The sequence below is a fragment of the Mus caroli genome, chromosome 8 (genome assembly GCF_900094665.2).
Source record: "Mus caroli chromosome 8, CAROLI_EIJ_v1.1, whole genome shotgun sequence".
Classification (NCBI taxonomy): domain Eukaryota; kingdom Metazoa; phylum Chordata; class Mammalia; order Rodentia; family Muridae; genus Mus; species Mus caroli.
In genome coordinates this window covers 64,560,567-64,579,675 of record NC_034577.1, presented here as the reverse complement: position 1 = coordinate 64,579,675, position 19,109 = coordinate 64,560,567, and the positions used below count along the sequence as shown (strand labels likewise).

Sequence of the window (19,109 nt, the reverse complement as noted above, 5' to 3'; positions counted from 1 at the left end):
GGCTATACAGAGAAACCCTGTCTCGAACAACCAAAAAAAAAAATAAGTGCTTTCATTTTAATCCCAGGTGTAGGGATGTGGGACTGCTTTGGACTATCTGTAGTAGCTGACCTTGATTTGCCTCGTGCTCTAGCAGAAGCGTGGTTTTGCCAGCTGTAGATAATTCCTGTGATTGTGTGATGTTTGGAATTCTGGGAAGTTTTCAGAGGCTTTATAAATGCTAGGGTCCTGAGAAGAGGGGGTGGAGGTGGTCAGTCATTTAGGGATATCAGTTGTGGTTTGTTCGTAGCCATATTCAAAGAAGAAACAAAAGGAATAAAAGGAAAGAAATAAGATTCAGGAATTTTCCTAGTTTCTCTCTCTCCTATCTAGTGTTATGGGGGTGAAACAGGAGGTGGGGGATAAAGGGTGGCAAAAAAGAACTCACAAAGTAGCCAAGACCAACTAAACTGCTATTCATGCTATATCCCATCTGTGTGTGTTTGTGTGTGTGTGTGTGTGTGTGTGTGTGTGTAGCTGGTGTTGTGCCCCTAGTCACAATGGGTGAAGTGTGGGGTCCAGCAAAGAAGCCCTTTCTCCTGCAAGCAGGTTCCTGGCTCTTCTCTGCAAGCTGGCTCTTTAGCTCTCCATTGCCTTGTGTCTTACATATTTTCTTTTGTAGCTCATTGTTCCACCAGTCACTTATCCCTGTCAATTCTCGTCACTCTGAGACCTTTGGCTTCACTGCTGCCTTAGCCACTACTCTTGTGTCCAAAGCTGTGTGGTTAAAGCTGTACTTGGGGGTGGGGGTGGGGGTGGAGATGCTCCTTGATAGAGCACTTGCCTAGCTTACGCAGGGTTCTGACTCCAGTACTGCCAAAATTAAGAAATATGGAGCTAGCTGCTCTTAAAGAGGACCTAGGTTCCTAGCACCTAAATGGTGGCTAACAACCATCTACCAGTACAGTTCCAGGATGCACTCTTATCAGGCATGCATCTGGTCTTCATACATACATGCAGGCAAAACACATTCACGAAATAAAAATAAATTTTACAGAGTAAGAATATATGTTCAGGAGGGCTTTCCTTACTTTCCTGTGCTTTCCTAGTCTGTCTGTCCAGTTACCACAGTTGCCTTTGTGGACCTGTTATTTCCTTACAGCACAGGTGCCGCAGACCCTCTGGGTCCCTGTGTCTGCGTGGAACGGGGCGTAGCACACAGGCATTTGTTTCAGGTTGACTTTGTGATAGGTTTTTTGAGACAGGGTTTCTCTGTAGAGCCCTAGCTGTCCTGGAACTCACTTTGTAGACCAGGCTGGCCTCAAACTCAGAAATAGCCTGCCTCTGCCTCCCATTGCTGGGATTAAAGGCGTGTGCCGCCACCACCCGGCTTGTGATAGAATCTTGATGTATGTCTTGAATCTTAGGATAAGACTCTCTGATCCTACATTTTGATCCATCTGACATCCTGACACCTGGGTGCCTACTGTCTAGGATTAGAGAATATTCTCGTTCCCTAAAAAAATCCCAGTCAGCCACCACCCACTTCAGTTCACACACAGCACCCTTGTTGGCAACATTCTGTCCAGGCAGCTGGTTCTGTTTCACAGTGAAGAGTGCTTTCCTGAAGAAGACAAAGTTCAGTGGTCCTGGATGGACAAGTTTCCAAGGCCCCCACCCCCAGTGTAGCTCTGTAAACTTTGTGGCCTTGAGCAGGCCTTGATTGCTGTACATTTGTAAAAATGCAGCCCTCCTTGTAGATTTGGGACCATGTCTTTGCAGTGGTGGTCCAGTGTGTGCTTCCTGGGGTGGGTAAGGTGAAGGAAGTCACAGTAACTGAGTAGTTTCTGTTTCCTGTGGGAAAGCTACCCAAGGACCCTCTTAGCAGGACGAGGCATGGACAGAGTTAACATAGCAACAGGTGGAAGCAGTGAGTTCCAGCAAACCAGGCCTCCTCACCTTCTGTAGCCCTGTCTGTGTGAAAGCTCTGGTCCTTTAGTAGGACAGACTTCCTTCCAGTGGCTTACAGTTCCAAGAGCAAGGCTCCTGGAGTGGCTTTCTGAGGCAAACTGACAGAAGGAGTCTCTTGTGCATCGTGGGCACTAAAAATGTCTGGTGGTATGTAATTTTAATTTTTTCAGATTTTAATCTTTAATAATGTTCTTAAATGCTTTAACCTCTCTTGTAGCCCACCACCTACCAGAGTTATTGGGGGGTGGGGGGGTGGGGAGATATAGAAGACATAGACCTGTTTAGAAAGGTTCTTTGGAGCAACTCTTGTCTGGCTTGTCTGGAAATCAGCAATTCAGTTCACAGGTCAGCAACAGCAGTCCAGTTCGGTAGAGTTGGGATAGCAAACACAAATCAGCAGCAGTGGTATTACCCAAAGGGATGCCAGGAGAAGGTCTGGGCTGTGCCTCTCTCAAGGAAGCAAAGATTCGAAACCCACAAGCCCGTTGCACAGCTAGTTCTATAAGCAAGCCTAGCTCAGCTTCTGTCACTGTCCTTTGAGTCCTTTTTATATTCTCCAAACTTTGTGTCTTGCCTCAGTAGTGTTATCTGTCTCAGCTGACATCACTCTGCCAATCAGCCTGAGTCCGAGGAAGCAGCAAGAAACTGCAGCACACCACCAGTTTTTTTTTTTTTTTTGGTGCGTTTCTCTTTATGTAGTCCCGACAAGTGCAGCTCAACTATACAGTGTAAGCCAGAGCAATACATTTGTGTTGTTAAGCAAAGAATTCTTCATCATATGTCCTTTCATGTGCTTGCTTTAAAGAACATCCTCTCTCTACTGTGTCTGCTTCAGCCAAATGTTCCTTCACGAGTCTGTCTTAGTTTTTCACCTGTGTCCACTTAAGAAAAACACTCTTTCATTTGTTTTGCCCCAGCAAAACACCAACACAACTCACTTTCCAAAGAACCCTTAAGTTTCCATTTCAGTGGTAGATTCTGCAGAAACAGATTTGCAGGGTCAGCTAGTGTTGGTATCCCTTGCAAGCATTGTGTGTGGCCTTGACAATTCTCTACTCAGAGCCTATACATGTAGGATGTGCACAGGAAGTTTTGGGTTCTGTCACCGTCACAGAGTCATAGGGGCCCCACCTCACAGATCCCCTCTGCTTTACTCAAGCAGCAGGGTCAGGTGTGGAAGGGAACTCAAAGGTGGAGTTGGCGTGGCTCTTTGGAAAGAGTGCCTGTCCATGTCCCCCATACACCAAGGCAGCTCCCATTAGGTACTTGAGGTCCACTGCAGGGCTGTGGGTGTAGGGGAAGAGGGGGATGGAAGAGAGCCCACGTCCGGCCAGAGTTCCTGTGCTCTGAGCAGGCTGACTCGGGAGGACTGCTGGACGCTTTCCATGCGGCCCCGGGTGGGCATCTGGCTATGTGAAGCCACTGACCCCACACGGTGGGGGGTGGACAGGGGGCAGCCTCCAGTACCAGGTTCTCAGTCTCTGGCATCCCACACTGGATACAGCAGAGGAGCTGAGAACAGAATAGGGGCCCCGGAGCAACACTCTTGGCCCCAGAGATATGGGAAGAGGGCAGAGGGAGAGAGGTTCCCACGCAGGCGAGAGTCCTTAGTCTGGTCTGTGGCTGGAGCACAGAAAGGCCTTCTAATGGGAGATTAGGCGCAGCTCCTTAGGAGAAAGCTTATCCCATCGTCCAAGCACAGCAAGCCTTGATGAACAGAAGACAGTCTATGGTTTTAGAGCTTTATTGTAGAAAGGCAGGGGAAAAGAGAAAAGGTAAAAAGAGAGAGAGACAGGCCATGGCCAAGAACAGAGAAGGGGGAAAAGGAGAAAGAAAAGAAAGGCTAGAGAGTAAGAAAGCTTAAAGAGAGATAAAAGCTTAGAGAGTGAGAGAGAGAGAAAGAGGGGCCAAGCAGCCCCTCATATAGTGGACTTGTTATCTTGCTGTTGCTAGGTAACTGGGAGGAGTCTAGCCTGAAGGTCAGAAGCTTGGGACAGTGTGTACGTGACTGCTAGCCAAGAGCCTCTCCTGTGGGGGTTGTGGGTGGGGGCGGTAACTTCAACAGGAGCCAAGGGTCCAGGAGACATGAGGGAACGTCTTTCATCCCATGTAGGTGAATTACCACCACCACGTTTCATCGGGGTTCCATAACTCAGCTTGACTGGAGACCAAGCTGCCTGTGCATAGTCCATTGCCCCACAGTCCACTGCCTACATCTATAGCTCCTGCTGGATTCTGGAGTGCTCACAAATCCCTGTTTAATTGTGGCTCCCAGCTGATGTTTCCATGGCTTCCAGGTCTGGGTAGGAGAGCAGACAAACTTGCTTCCAGGAAGATGACGTGCTCAGGCACTCACAGCGGGAGCTGGTTTTGTCAAGATTCAAGGCCCAGCACCCTCTTTTGATTGCCCCTGTTTTGGGTCATGTGACCCTATCAGTTGTAGTTCTCTATGCAAAAGAGCAGAGAGCCTAGAAGTTACTGGGGACCATACCACACAGGGTATTAAAGTTTTAGCAGAAGAACCTGTGGTTCTCAGGTACTGAGGCCCTGCTAGGATCCTACACCTAGGTAATCTGTGTGTCTATCTTGGGATAATATGCACATGCCAGATATAAAACTTGACTGCAAGCATGTTTACATATTAAATTGTTGAGGCAGTGTCTCACTGTGTAGACTAAGCTGGCTTTGAACTCACAAAGATTTGTTTACTCATCTGCTTCCTCAGTGTGGGAATAAAGGCATTGGATACTAGGCCTGGTTTCTTCAACACTTTTTCCCCAAGACAGAGTGCTCTGGCTCTTCCGCAACTGGGTCTCTGTAGACCAGGCTGGCCTCAAAGTTACAGAGTTTTGACTGCCTCTGCCTCCCATATGCCACCACCGCCTGGCTTCTTAAACATTTTTTTTCACTCTATTGTTTATTGAGTTTGTAACTGGACAAAGTCACATGTGTACAAAACGAAGCTCATACTATCCCAAAGCAGAGTGGGGACTAAAGACTGGGGATCTGTTACTGACCTTTGGGGAAGCTCTGAGGTGAGGGGTAGTCAACCTTCCCACTGCAGAGGTGTGGCCACAAGGGTAGAGAGAAGAGGAGAGCACCTGGTTTTGGTCACAAAACTCAGGGCCTGGTGCTAAGCCAGGACAGACAGACGGAAGAGAAGCCTCAAAAACCACCCTCCCAGGAAGCCAGGCACTACCTGACCAGTTCCACTGTGGTGTGGCTGGTTCAGACTTATACTCAGGGGCTATTGGAAGGGGAAGACAGCAGAGCAGGAGGGAGGAATGACACTGGTGAGTGGTCACTAGGGGTACTTGGACCTGTGGAAAGGGTGGGTAGGGAGGTGGGCCAGCTGCAACTAGGCAGCTAGCTGCGGGTTTCATAAATGCCACTGCAGCCAATGTATCGACCCACTTGAGGACATCATGTTCACTGTAGTTCAGCTTCTGTTCGAATACCTTCAAGTATCGCACCTTGAGGCCAGAAGGCATGAATAGCACCTCGAAGTTAATGGAAATGGGAGGCCGAGCCCATTTCTTTTTATCATTGGTGGGCAAGAGCTCAATCTCTGCGCTGATCTGGGATTCCTTCATGCCTGCCATGTGCTTGATCTTCCATACTATGGCGTTCTTGCTGGCCTTGTACTTGGCCTTCCCCTTCATGCAGATCACCTATACCCTGCTTGTGTTCATTGGAGTCAGGATCCTCACCTCAATCTTCTGGGCCAGAAGTGAGGGCTTGAAGTTGGACTTGATGACCACCTTGACCTCCAGTTTGGTGCACCCCACCTCTGGCACCAATGGGATCACCCGGAAAGGAAGGATGATGTCCTTGGTAGGTACAGATGAAGCTGATGCTCAGTTCAGATTCAAACTTGCTGAGTCGCACACACTGGTGGAAGGTGCAGTCATCAATGGTGATCGACTGCTTACCACTCTTGCTTGTTTCATCAGCTATGCCTTTGCCCCTGCTTTTCTATGACAATCTTTCAATCCAAACTTGCACTCAGGCATGCCACTCAGGTAACTCTTCATCACCACCCGGCCTGACACATGGGCACTCAGCACCTGCCCCTGTGGGGACATAAGCAGGTTCACACTCTCCAGAACATCTAGGAAGAGTTCATTCTGGCGATACTTGATGCCTTCTCGCCGCCAGCCAATCTGCCCGATCACCTGGCTGGTGATCTGGGACTGTTCTTCCTTCATCTGATACTGACTCTTGATACCCTGCTGGGTGATGAAGGTTTTCAGTGCACCTGTCTCTTAGTTCTATGGGTAGCCAAAGTCCAAAATCTCATCCAGCAGCTCATATATGAGCACAAAATTGTTCTTGATGTTCTCCTCGCTGATCTTGCCAAAGTAAGCAGCCATTACATCACACATCTTGTAGAGGAATTCGAAGACCATGGCAGCATTGACATTCTGCTTGGTGACTTCGGCCAACCAGATGCTGGACCGCTTAACATGGAAGAAGCTGATACGAGTGATGTTTGTGACAGGGTTGTGCACCTGCTGCCATGCATGAATGACATTGACCCGAAAGGCATCCACAGCATTCCTCCCGATGTCATCTCTGTAGACCCGAGAGATAAGCACCTCCCCCTTGTGATTATAGCTGAATAAGCCTCCGATCATGGTGACAGCTCAGTCTCTGTGACCCATTGCTTAGAGAACAGACCTGGAGTCAGCAGCCCCCACAAGGCCAGCCTGGCCACTCTCAGATCCCAAGATGTCCATCTGCCCCCAGCCCGCCTGTCTGCTGTCACTGCCTTAAGCATTTTTAAGTGTACACCTCAGCAGTGCCAACTATAATATTCAACTGTCAATACCATGTATCCTACTCCATCCCACCCACACAGGATCTCTCTGTGTTTGTAGCCCTGGCTGTGCTGGAACTCACTGTGTAGACCAGGCTGGCTTTGGACTCACAGAAATTCTATTTTGCCTACCAAGTGCTGGGATTACAGGTGTGTTCCACCTCTTTTATTTTGTAAAGCCCAAACTCTGCGCCTGTTAAACATGCCTCATCCTCTTGCCTATTCCCAACAGCCACCCTCATTTTACTTATTTCTGGTGTTCAAACCTTGCCCCTCCAGGTGTGCCATATAAGTGGAATCACACAGGCTGGTTTATGTTATTTTTTATACACAGCTTGTTTGACTTAGCAGAATGCACCCATGATTCACCCACAGCATAGTTTGTCTCCCCATTTTCCCTTTTCAGGATGAACTGTAGCATTCCACTATCTGGGTGGACCATCGTTTGTCTATACCTCAGTATGAATAGATGTTGGCTACATCTATAGATTGGCAGCTGCGGATGGTGCCACTGTAAGTGAAGATGTAATCATCTGTCTAGCCACGCTGGTCTAGGTTTCTTCTTTCAGTTCTGTGTGCTGTGTATTAGTTACTTCTCTGTTGCTGTGATAAAACGCCAAGGCAACTTGCAGAAGTTTGTTTGACCCTCCTATCCAGAGACCTAAGAGTTTAATAACACCATCCAGCTAGGTTTGATCCTAGCCCTTGGAAAGTAGAGGCAGGAGGCTGTCTCTGAGTTTGCTAGCCTGGTCCACAGAGTGAGTTCCGGGATAGCTAGGACTACACAGAGAAACCCCCTGTCTTGAAAACCCAGGGTGAGTGGTAGGTAGTTAGGAGGGGTGAGTTGACAATATCATGATCTGAAAGCACGGTGGCTGACAGGCATGGAGTGCTGCCTTGAAATTGCCTCCACCAAGAAAGGAGACCACTACCTTCCAGTTTAGCCCCAGGAATTCTTAGGACAAGACAGAGGTAGCCACTTTTACTGCCAAAACATTCCAGGGATGGTCTCTAGCTCAGTTTCTACAATTGTTCTCTCTGAAATCTCTTGAGCTGGGACTTCACAGTCCATATTAGTCTGAGCACTGCTATCTTCCAGGCCCCCCACTAGGGTGACCCATAAGTCCCGCTAACAGCATCCAACAACTTTTCTAGTCCAAAATTTCAAGTCTTTCCTATCCTCCCAGCACCGCCCCCCCCCCCCCCAATAGCATGGTCAAGCCTGTCACAGCAGTAACTCAATCCTTGGTACCAGTTTCATCTGTTACTTTTCTTTTACTGTGCTAAAACACCATGACCAAGGCAACATACAGAAGAAAGCTTATTCAGGTTTATGGTTCCAGAGAACACAGAGTCCATGATGGTGGAGCAAAGGGACCAGAGATGGCTAGTGTGGTTAGAACAGCAGTGGAAGGCACAGATTTTAAACTACAAGCACAAGGAGGGATGCGGGGATGGTCCTTGAGCTCTCTTAGTGTGCACACACAGTGTGGGGTCTCATGATGGGGGAGGGTATAAGCAGAGGGTACCCATCTTAGGCCCTATTCAGTCATGGCTAATGAGGTAAGTTCCAAGTAGCAAACTTGGTTCCTGGAGGTGGCCTAGCACACAGAGAATGCACAGGAGGATTCTAGACTCTGTTTTGGTGACATTTCTGTCTTGTGAGAACCTCATCACCCAAGCAGTCTGAGCTTAGCCTCATTTAGTGAAGTACCACATAAGCTGCCAGGAACAGCTGGCATGTACTAACACCAGTTCCTCAGTGTTCCACAGTTGGGGCAAAGATAACCAAGTCACCTTCCACCACTCCCAGTGTGGCCTATATATCCAGCCTCGTATCCTAGCAGCCTGCGTAGTATGGGCTCTGTGGCCTGTGCCTGGAACCTCATTCCCACTCATATCCTAACTCCTTCCTGCCCTTCATCATTTCATTCTGTGAAGCTAGCCAGTGCCTGCTGAGCAGTCAGCACAGCATTCTCTACTAGGTAGCCAGAGTGAGGTATTTAAAATTGTAGACTGAGCTTGTTACTTCTCAGGCAGAGTATAGCTGCAGGTTTGTTCCTGAATCCAGAATCCCACCTAACCTGGTACTCTTTGCTGCCCACTGACCCTTGCTGGACAGCTGGAACACTCCTACTTTCTCTCTAGCACTCATGAAATACCCCCTTGTTTCCCTTCCTTCATGGGAGGCCTCAAAACACCCCAGTTTCCCATCCCACCTCTGCCTCACTGTTTGAAGGGCTTGTAATCAGGTATCTGTGCCCTCTGAGGTCAGCACTGAGCTGTGCTTCAAGGTCATAGAGTGAGCCAATGTTTGGCTACTTTAAGAAGCCACTGTCATTTGTGGAGTTCTGGAGGAGATGCTTAATAGTAAAGTAGTGCTTGCTTCCACTGCGGCTGAGCCACAGAGACCTCTCGGCTCATGTGTGGCCAGTGCAGAGACATGAAAAGAAGGTAGTGTTGGATCCATTGGCAGGGACTTGGGGAATGAAAAGAAATTTCAGAGGTTGGTGACAGTTCTTAGTCAAAAGTTATAGGGTCACTGTGAATTTTAAGAACCTTGAAGATTTCTGTTAACTTTGATGAGAGGCCAAGTCGTCTTCCCACCAGCTGTGTGTAGTTTAGAAAAAGAGAGGTGCATCATGAGGCCAGACACAAGTTTATAGCTAGAGGCAGACCCCAGAGTGCCAGGGTAGGTGTCTTGGTCTTTTGGGCTGGGTGCTTTAGAGCTGCTGTGCTTGCTTCTACCACAGGACGTGCTGCTTCTCTCTTGGGCAACTAAGGTCAGAAAAGAGTTCCCTTCTGTGTAGGGGATTTAGTTATGTGCTTTGGTGGGAATCTCGTGTGTGTGCGCGCGCGCGTGTGTGTGTGTGTGTGCGCGCGCGCTCCAGGGCAACCTGTGACACTATTTCTCTGCAGTGCTTAGAGGCATGGGGCACTGACTACAGCTGGGGAAGAGAATAGCCCAGAAAACTCATCCTCACCCCCTCAGGTACTGCAGTGAGACCTTTTTCTAGCCAGCCCAGTGATACAGGTAAAGGGAGCTTTGAGGGGCATTGTTGGGGTTACCTGGAGCTAAGGAAATTGGTTGCACTTGGAGTGCTTTTCAGAGAAGATGGGAATTACAGCCCACCTCACCTGCATCTTCTGTACTGTGAATTTTTGAGGTACCCAGCTTTCTCAGGACCAAATGAAGTATGGTCCTCTATGACACAAGCTGGCACACCACAGGCTCTCTGTCCCTTATTTCTCTACTTTAGTCCTGCTTTCTACTTTACTCCCCCAACCTAGTTCTGTGGGTACCATGGCTTTTACTCCCTGGAACACTGTACTTGTTGCCTCTGCCAACAGCAAGGGATGCTGGGAGGCAGGGCTTGAAGACTGCTATTCCCTACTCAATGGGAGGCCTCAATGTGCTAGCCTGCAGGCTATAGCAGGAGGTCAGCTTGGGTTACATACATAGCATGACAACTATTTCAGAATACTGGAAGCTTCGGGCATTGGGTTGTTTAACCTGATGAAGGCAACATGATTAAGTACTAGGCAAGGATTAAATAGCAAGGGCTGTGCATGCACTGCAGTCAGCCATCTGCATTCCAACCTGAGAAGGCAGGCACTGTCACCCTCATTTGCTCAGGAATTTTGAATGGAATCCGGATCTTGGTTTCTATTTTATTTCCTAGTGAATATATTATATTTTTATGACTTTGGTTGTGTTTCCCTTTTTATGTTTTTATGTAAGTGTGAGTGTGTGTGTGTGTGTGTGTCTGTCTGTGTATGTGCAATTTTAGGGAATCTGTTCCAGTCTACCCTCTGGGAATGGAACAGAAATCATCAGGTTTGCATAGTGCACAGTAAGCACTGTGTCTGCTGAGCCATGATGACCTGTGATAGTTTTCTAAGACAGAGTTTCTCTGTGTAGCTCTGGCTGTCCTGGAACTTGCTCTATAGACTAGGCTGGCCTCCACCTCAGAGATTTGCCTGTCTCTGCCTCCTGAGTGCTTCGGACTTAAAAGCATGTGCCACCACCATCCAGCCTTGTTGATTGTTTCTAAGTTTCATCTTCAGTATTACCTGTTGTGAAGGACAATGGGAAACAGTAGTGACAGTTGCTTCCATCCAGGAGGAGCTGCCAGATAATCTGACTTTGTTGTACATGTAGCACGTAGGATCATGCTAGGCATAGCTGGGGCCACACATCCTTCCCTGGGAAGTAGGAAAAGTAGACCATGCTTTCCATTGGAGATCACAGCCACCAGTCAGTCCTCAGGTCATGGTTTCCATGTAAATGTCCTCAAACAACCCAACTATCCTTGAGAGAATTCTAGGCACCTTCATATCTTAGGTATGTCACCTTGAATTTGTGCTGAGGAAAACCAGGCTTTCCAGGGCAGGATGTAAGACAAGTCTGGGCAACGTTTGGGTTAGCTTGGCTCATGATTAGTTTGCAGATTTAGGGCTACAGCACAGAGTGAGACTCAGGAGGACCGGGGCAAAGAAGGGTGGGCAGATGGGAAGGCATAGACAATGAGCTATGGAGTCTCATCCTAAGCCACCCTTAACCAGTGCAAATGCGAAAGGTCTCAGGAGACTAAGTTAGGCCTAGTCGCCCCTTTCCTTTAGGAGAGATGAGGATTTACTTAAGCCCACTGATCTGCCCCAAATTCCAGGAGCATCCCCACACCATGCCATCATGTCCCCAAAGGGATGGATGATTGCTCAGTAAGACATGGCATTGGCATGCAAGGCTCCTAGTGTGGACAGTTGGCTGAGCCTCATTTTTCTTTCTGTCTGGGTGCTGTCTGGTTGAGGCTGGATCAGAAATACTACAGTAGAAGTTCCTGGGCATTGCTTTTCCACCCCCTGCTGGTGTTTAGACATACACTGCCGTGCTTTGTAGTGTCAGGGACAAGTGACAAGGACAGGGGACAGTCCAGATGCTTTGACAGTGCTGCCAAATTGGAGGGCTTAGCTCCCTGGGATCCTTTTAGAAGACAACACATTTATACCCCCATCCCCATAATGGGACCATAGCACTGTGTGCAGCTGAGAATTGAAAACACTTGAAACACTAGCAGTTGCCAGAAAAGAATTTGGATGCTTCCAGCCAACTTGAGCTTCCGGGATCAGATTCGTAAGGAAAAACTAAAGAAAGGAAGGAAGCGTGAAGGCATACTTTCCAGAAGTGGCTGTGCTGCTGGCTGACTACCATGGAAGTGGGACCAAATAGTAGAGCCACAGTGAGGGTTGGATGTCTCCCTGCAGATGGAGGAGAGCAGGTTTGTGTACTGTGAGACCGAGATGTTGAGGACACACAATGAAAGATTGTTGCAGTGCCTGCACTAAGACAAGGGAGGCCCCTGGGGTGACTTGGTTCCCTACCCAGCATGGCCTTTGAGGTTAGGCCTGATGCTGGTCTCTCCACAGACTGTACTTTACACTAACATGCTCAGGTTATTGTATGCTGTCTTGCACAGGGCTCTCTCCTCCAGCTTGTAGCCATGGTGTGCTACTTGTCTTTGGATTAGTTTTGCAGCCCCAACTGTGTTGGGCATGTAATTAATTGGTTCTGGGCCAGAATAGAGTGCTGGTATATAGTTCCTTAGTCTGGCAGGGGTAGGGACCAGTCTTGTCCTGGTCCACCAGAAGTTGTCAGGTGCCATTGGTCTCTCAGTGCCACATTGCCTAGTGAGCTGAGATGGCTAGCTAGTGCAGCACAAGCTTCTCTGTCCACTGCCTTGAGACTTCCCTATTTGGCTTTGTACTTTATACCTCATAACATAACATTTTGGAATCAGCTCATGGCTCCCAAGAAGGTAGACCAAAGAACATTTTTATGGCCTTTCCAGGACCACCGCTTTGAAAATGAAGACTCCCAAAAGCCATTTGGCCTTGCTAGCAAGTGTGGCTTGAAAGAGTACTGGCCTACACCATTGACCAGGGCCTCAGTGGAACAGAAGTGATCTTGCTGTGCCTGGCTAAGGTCTCCCCAACCCACTCTGGGACAGCATTCTCTGTGTTCTTCATGAGAATCACTTGTGTCCCTGTCACCCCTCATGGGCAGCAATTGGGTACAAGACAAAGGGTGATGTCCAGATACTGACTTGGTGTATTCAGGGATCAGCTTGCCCCGGAAATAGAGACTCCAAATATTTGTAGTATTGAAGTAAATATGGCAGGCACCCAGTAGGAAGAGACCTCATCTCTCTACTGACACACTGATGGATTATTGTGATGGGCAGTTTTGAAGTGGAAGTAAGCAAAACCTAGGTTGGTAGGCTGAGAGGGTTTGAGGGTACAGAGAATCAACAGGTAGGTCTGTCATCCTGAGAGGCTCAGTGAGCTTCCCCCTTGCAGGAATGGGCATGCTTTCATGGTGTTAGTAATGGGGAGCTAGTGTACTAGCTTTGTCTTAGGCCCAGCCTGGGGGATCTGCTGCTGGTGAAATGGCCATGACTTTATCCTGGTGACATCTGACAGATGTCACTGGGGACCAGTGTGGGTAATTTGTTCTTTCCTCCTTGCTGCCTGTGATCAGTGGCCCTGTACCATGTCTCATGCTGGTTTGTGATGGGCACCAGTGGATCAGTGACCCACCCAAAGTGCAGGCAGGCTGTATGTGACATGTCTGTGCCATTGTTTTGTGTCTTTGCCATTTTAAAGTTGGAATATGTAGTGATGTTGTGAGGCAGTAGTTAGTGAAAGAAACAGTTGACTGGGGCCCTCCAAAACACCCCCACCCTGTGTTAAGGCCTGCTGGAACCTAGGCAAATGCCCTTAGAAATACTGACAGGGGCAGGGGATAGGAGAAGGGAAGCACCCTTTCGGCCTAGAGTTCTGAGTGCCTGAGGCTGGGGAATGCCACAGGTGTGATCAATACTTGGAGGTGACCAGCTAGCTCCCTGACACATGGAGTGCTTTTGGCTGCCAAACATGCAGGTTTGAGGGCCTGTGCTTGCCAGGAGCCATTGTTTCTGACTGGGCAATGCTAGGTGGTGATGGCTTTTCTTCCATTACCCTAGGCACCCCTTTGCCTTTCATCCTGTGGTAGCTCTTCTGAACTTTGTCATACCCTCCCTCTTCTGGAGGACTCTGATGCTGACATAAGAGGGCATTCTTTTGTGCATGTGAACCTGAGCTCTGCATACTCCTTGTGTGTTTAGGGCTGTCACAGAGATCTGGTGGGGTTGAGACAGGAGCCCTCAGACCACTATTGAGCAGACGCTGGTGCTGGGTCTGGGGCTTTTCCCAGAGCTTCTGTGGACCTACCCCAGGTCCCATGTTTGGAGAATAGTGTGGAAACTGGAACTCCAGATGGCTAGACACAGACCCTGCACACCCAGGGTGAGGCAGTGTGCCAGGCACTGAGCTACTTTGCCCAGGGTGGCTGCAGGTGCTGTTATGGGGAACTCACTGATGTTTGTCTGGAAGTTAGAGCTGTCTGTCTTTTCTGGGAAGCTGAGTAGTTGGCTCCTACTCCTGGGTTTTAGGTGTAGTGGAGGCAGGTTAGAGACTAGGGCACCTGGCTGAGGCTTGACCAGTATAGCTACAGCACAGCTTCTGATTGCTGAGACCTGCCTAATCCAAGGTCAGTCATTCCCATTCTGCTGTGGACACATCATCTCTCTAGTGCACAGGTATCCGTAGGGATGTGCCAAGTTCCAGAAAGAGGAGCTGGTGCTTGTCAGTTGTTGGGCAGAGTCAGAAATGAAATTGGGAATGTATTCTGTGTCTGTGTTTGGTTGTCAGTCCTTAGAAGACCTCCAAGCTTCTGGTCCTTAGGCTCAACTGCTATCCTTCCTCATTTCACCGGAGAGAAACAGCCCAAGGGATTTTTTTCTTCTGGGGTGTAGGGTGCTCATTCCTGTCTTCTGCAACAAAAAGTGTTCCTGTGTTGGCTTTACTGCTCTTAATTTTGTGCAATACCTCCTTTGCTATAACTTGCCCCTATTTTTTCAATTTTATTAAACTATAATTGGCATACAATAAACTGTACATCTGAAGTTTGTAACTAGGTACATTTGTAGTGCCATTTACCATAGGTATGTGAAATGATAGATGTATCACTGCCAAAAAACCTTTTCCTGTTCCTTAGCATTATTCCCCTTTCCTTTCCCGACCCCCAGACAAGTGCTGTTCTCCTCTCAGCCATTGTAGGTTGGTTTGACCCTATTAGAATTGTGTAAACTGTATGCATGCACACACTCCTTTTTGGGTTAGGTGGAAGACTGTCCTTTTCAGCATATTGATTTTGAAGTTTATCCATGTTATACTGCGCAATGGTTTATTTTGTTGCTAAGTAATAATCCATTCTTTTTTATTATGTATAAGTGTGGAGGGAGGAGAGGAGGGAGGGAGGGAGAGAGGGAGGCGGGGGTGGGGTGGGGAGAGAGAATGTGTGTTGTGTGTTGAGGATGTGTCATTGTGTCATAGTGTGCATGTGGAGGTCAGAGGACAATTTTATGGAGTCATCTCTTGCTTTCTACTTTTTTGTGAGTTCCAGGGAGTGGAACTAGACAGCAAATACCTTTATCAGCTGAGCCATCTTACTAGCCACACTTTGTGTATATATTGTTAACACTTTGGATTAGTTGGTTTAATTCCCTCACATACATGCTTGTGTGGATATGCATTAGAGATGGGAAGACAGCTACTTGGAGTCTGGATTTTGGGGATCAACTCAGGCAGCAGGGCTTTCTGTGACAAGCATCTTGACCTACTGAGTCATATTATTAACCCCTTGGTTTGTTTTACTTTCTAAGATAATTTTACAACTTTATATTCCCAACAGTGGTGTTGCAGTACATGCTCATCATGTCAGTATTCCTAGGTGTGGATAGGGGGAGGATCAGGAGTTTGATGTCATCCAGATGAATGAAAGAGGGGTGGGGGAGCCATTTGCTCAAACCTTGTCAACATATGATAAAGTTAGTCCTGATTTTAGCTGCTCAGGGAGTATGTGGTGATTTCTATTGGACTTTTACTTTGCGTTTCTTAATGGCCGATGGTATTGGTTACCTGAGTGTATGTCTGCTCTTTTGTATCTTCTGTGATAAAAGGGCTTATCATTGACACCTTGGCACCCGCCTCATTTGCCTGATTATTAAATTAAAAGGTTCATGTTACTGTTGTTTTTGTTGGTTTCTGTGGTATGTGCATTTGGGCATATGTGTGCATACATCTCTGTGTTTGTGTGTGTGTGTGTGTAGGTGGAAGGGGTTAGGCTAGAGAATTATCTGTAGAAGTTTTCTCCTTTTACTGTGTGTGTCCCGGGGACACACTTGGTGATAAGGCTTTATGTGTTGAGTCTCTGAGCTCAATGTGATTTCAGAATCATCTTGTCACTTTCCCCAAAAGTATCTGCTTGAATTGACATTGATCTTGCCTGAGTCCACTCTGTGGATTGGTTTTAGACAGTGGAGTGCAAAACCTTGGTGTCTGCTTTATTTCCTTAGCTGTGTTTGTAAGTTTTCAGTGCTGAGTTTTACATGCAGTAAGATTCATCTATATGTAATTATCTTGATAATTTTTAAAGAATTTAATTTAAGGGCTGGAGAGATGGCTCAGTGGGTAAGAGCACCCGACTGCTCTTCCGAAGGTCCAGAGTTCTAATCCCAGCAACCACATGGTGGCTCACAACCATCCGTAACGAGATCTGGCGCCCTCTTCTGGAGTGTCTGAAGACAACTACAGTGTACTTACATGTAATAAATAAATAAATAAATCTTTAAAAAAAAAAAGAATTTAATTTAACATTAATTTATTTTGTGCATGTGCATAAGTGGAGGTCATGGGACAACCTGCGGATATGAGATTAAACTTGGGTTGTCAGGCTTGGTTGTGCACACTTTTACTCACTGAGTCATCTCTTGGGCCTTTCATATTTATTTGTCAGTAGGGGTTTGACTTGGAGTCTTTAGCTTGGGAACCTGTGGTGGAAATGCTTTGTCCTGTATCTCTGCTCAGATGCCCTAAGTGCTTCCCAAGAACTAACATGAATGCAGGGTGTGGGCACTCATTCCTCATTCCTGTTTGGAAGGCCTCTTCTTCCTTTTTCTTGCCCACTTGCATTGGCCAGAACCTCCTGCCTAGAGCTGATTAGAACTGACTGCTCTTTTTTGTATGGCTGCTTTCAGGGAGGAGACAAGTGTGATCTTGCTGTCGTGGGACAGACTCTCTGTTCTCAGTGACTGGGGTTCTCCAGGGCTATCTGCCCATGCTTCATCTGTTTACTGTGGTTTGGGCTTTCCCTTTTAGCCTTACTCTACCCACTTACCCTGCTTTTCAGATGATAGCCACTACCTGCCCCATCTCCTCTCCTCTCTACTGCTTTCTTTCCTTGCTTGTTCACACAAGTGTCCTCATCTTACTGATGACACCAACATTATGGAGGCAGGTATGTGCCAACTGCACAGGGAGCAGATGAGGTTGGTCATGAGCCAGGCTAGCTGGCACCCTGGTGTGTATAGAGACACATGTCATGCTGAGTGGAGCTTATGGTGCTTGGTCCCTGAGCACTGCCTGCCTGTCCCCAGGTAATGCATCTTGTTTCCACTAGGTGACAGGGAGCTGTCCTTGTGTGGTGCCTCCAAAGTGCTTTGGTCACCTTCAGCTGCTCTGATCCCAGCAGATGTGGAAGTCAGTTCTAGGTGAATTGTATAGTAAGTTCTATGCCATTGGTCTCAGGCAGATGGGGTTATGGTGACCAAGTGTCTGAGGACAGCAGGATGGGCTGTAAAAAGCTATTTATATAAATAATATTTATTTACTTATTCATGTGTATGGTGTGTACATAGGCAGGCATGTAGGGACTTTCTGTATCATGGAGCTGCCCTAGAAGCCAGGTTCCTGTGGGTGTTTCTGCACGGCCTGGTTAGTGCACAATATGTTGTCTGTGGTTTCCCAGGCTCCTGGGAGAGGAGCTGGGCTCAGGCAGGCACCTGGTTGTGCTTTGAGCTAGTGCAGGATACCAGGTGGCTCCCACCATCTGTTCTTAACAGCCTGAGTATACACACAGCTTCACTGCCTGTGTTCAGCTGGCTCTGGAGCCTGCTTCTTAACAGTTCCTGGAAAGCTGGCTTGCTCTTGTTTGAGATCTGCCTTCTGCACAAGGTGTGGACCAAGTACTGTGTTTCCTCCCCTGGTGTTGGGTCATTTCCAGTCTCCTGCAGCTGGTGTTCTTAGCAACTCTTCTATCAAAGAGAGGCCAGGTGGAGGACTCCCACCCAACTTGCTGTCCTCAGACACTTGGTAACCAAAACCCTCCTGTGAGGATTGATGGTAGAAATGGAAAGTTGTGTCTGGCTTACAAGTTTTCCAGTTACATGGGTAGAGCAGTGGCAAACTCACAGATGACACTCATGGGAGCTTCATGCACTCAAGAAGGCCCCGTGCACTGGACAGTCTGTGGAGTCCATTTTGCTTCTCTGCTCCTGACCAAAAGCAAAAGGACAGTGTGTGGGTGTTGTACTGAGCCATACTCTTTGCTCTCAGGTAGCTTCTGTTGCTGAAGCGGTTAGCTGTGCACGCAGATGTCAATTTCTGCTGCAGTTCCATGCTCTGGAGTGCTTTATGGGGTACAGTGAGTAGTCTGCGTGCTGCTTGTACCCAGGCTGGGTTTTTCATCTCCTGGGTCAAGTTGTGACATGCTCTGCTTATCAGAGCTCTTGGCTTATTTCAGGGCAGGCAGAGACACTTGGATTGTGACAGGCTACTTAGGTGCTAGAAATTCCTTAGGGAGCAGGTGGGTCCCATTTATAAGGGAAATGCTTTTTATAAGTGGTGACAGTGGTTGAGGGATCTGCCCCACTGTCCTTTCTCCAAGAAAGTTGTGAGTGGGAAACTTTGAGGCTACCTTAACCAGACATCCCAGGAGACCACATGATCCACATGGCTAATGACACTGGGAACCCCACCAGGCTCCCTGGCTTATCGAGGCATTAGGCAAGGAAGATGAAGAGACTGTTTCTCCGAGAGCATGTCCTGTAGCACTCATTCTGTTCATGGGTGTTCTAAACAATGTCAGCCAGGAGTGTACAGCACACTGAAGGCTCACAGATTGCCTGCTTTTGGGTGCCATCTGTGGCATGTTTTGGTTTGAAAGCACAGCTTTCTTGCTAATCAACACTTCCAGAGTCTTTTAAGTTCAGTGAGCTTTGTAAATTTTTGTCTATAGACTAAAAAGGGCTGGTGAGATGGCTCAGCAGGTAAGAGCACCCGACTGCTCTTCCAAAGGTCCTTAGTTCAAATCCCAGCAACCACATGGTGGCTCACAACTATCCGTAACAAGATCTGACTCCCTCTTCTGGAGTGCCTGAAGGCAGCTACAGTGTACTTACAT

The 19,109-nt window shown here is 47.8% G+C and overlaps 1 protein-coding gene and 2 pseudogenes across 2 annotated transcripts in view; 1 reads left to right on the top strand and 2 right to left on the bottom strand.

Moving 5' to 3' along the window:
• LOC115031746 overlaps positions 1-3,355 on the bottom strand; it is a 12,478-nt pseudogene extending 9,123 nt beyond the window's left edge.
• The window catches only part of Med26 (mediator complex subunit 26), a 54,840-nt gene that overhangs the window by 26,918 nt on the left and 8,813 nt on the right, over positions 1-19,109 (top strand). The gene's annotated exons all lie outside the window — the stretch shown is intronic.
• LOC110299721 lies at positions 5,216-6,590 on the bottom strand (annotated as a pseudogene). The gene has a single exon (XR_002378510.2). The product of XR_002378510.2 is annotated as an AP-2 complex subunit mu pseudogene (transcript).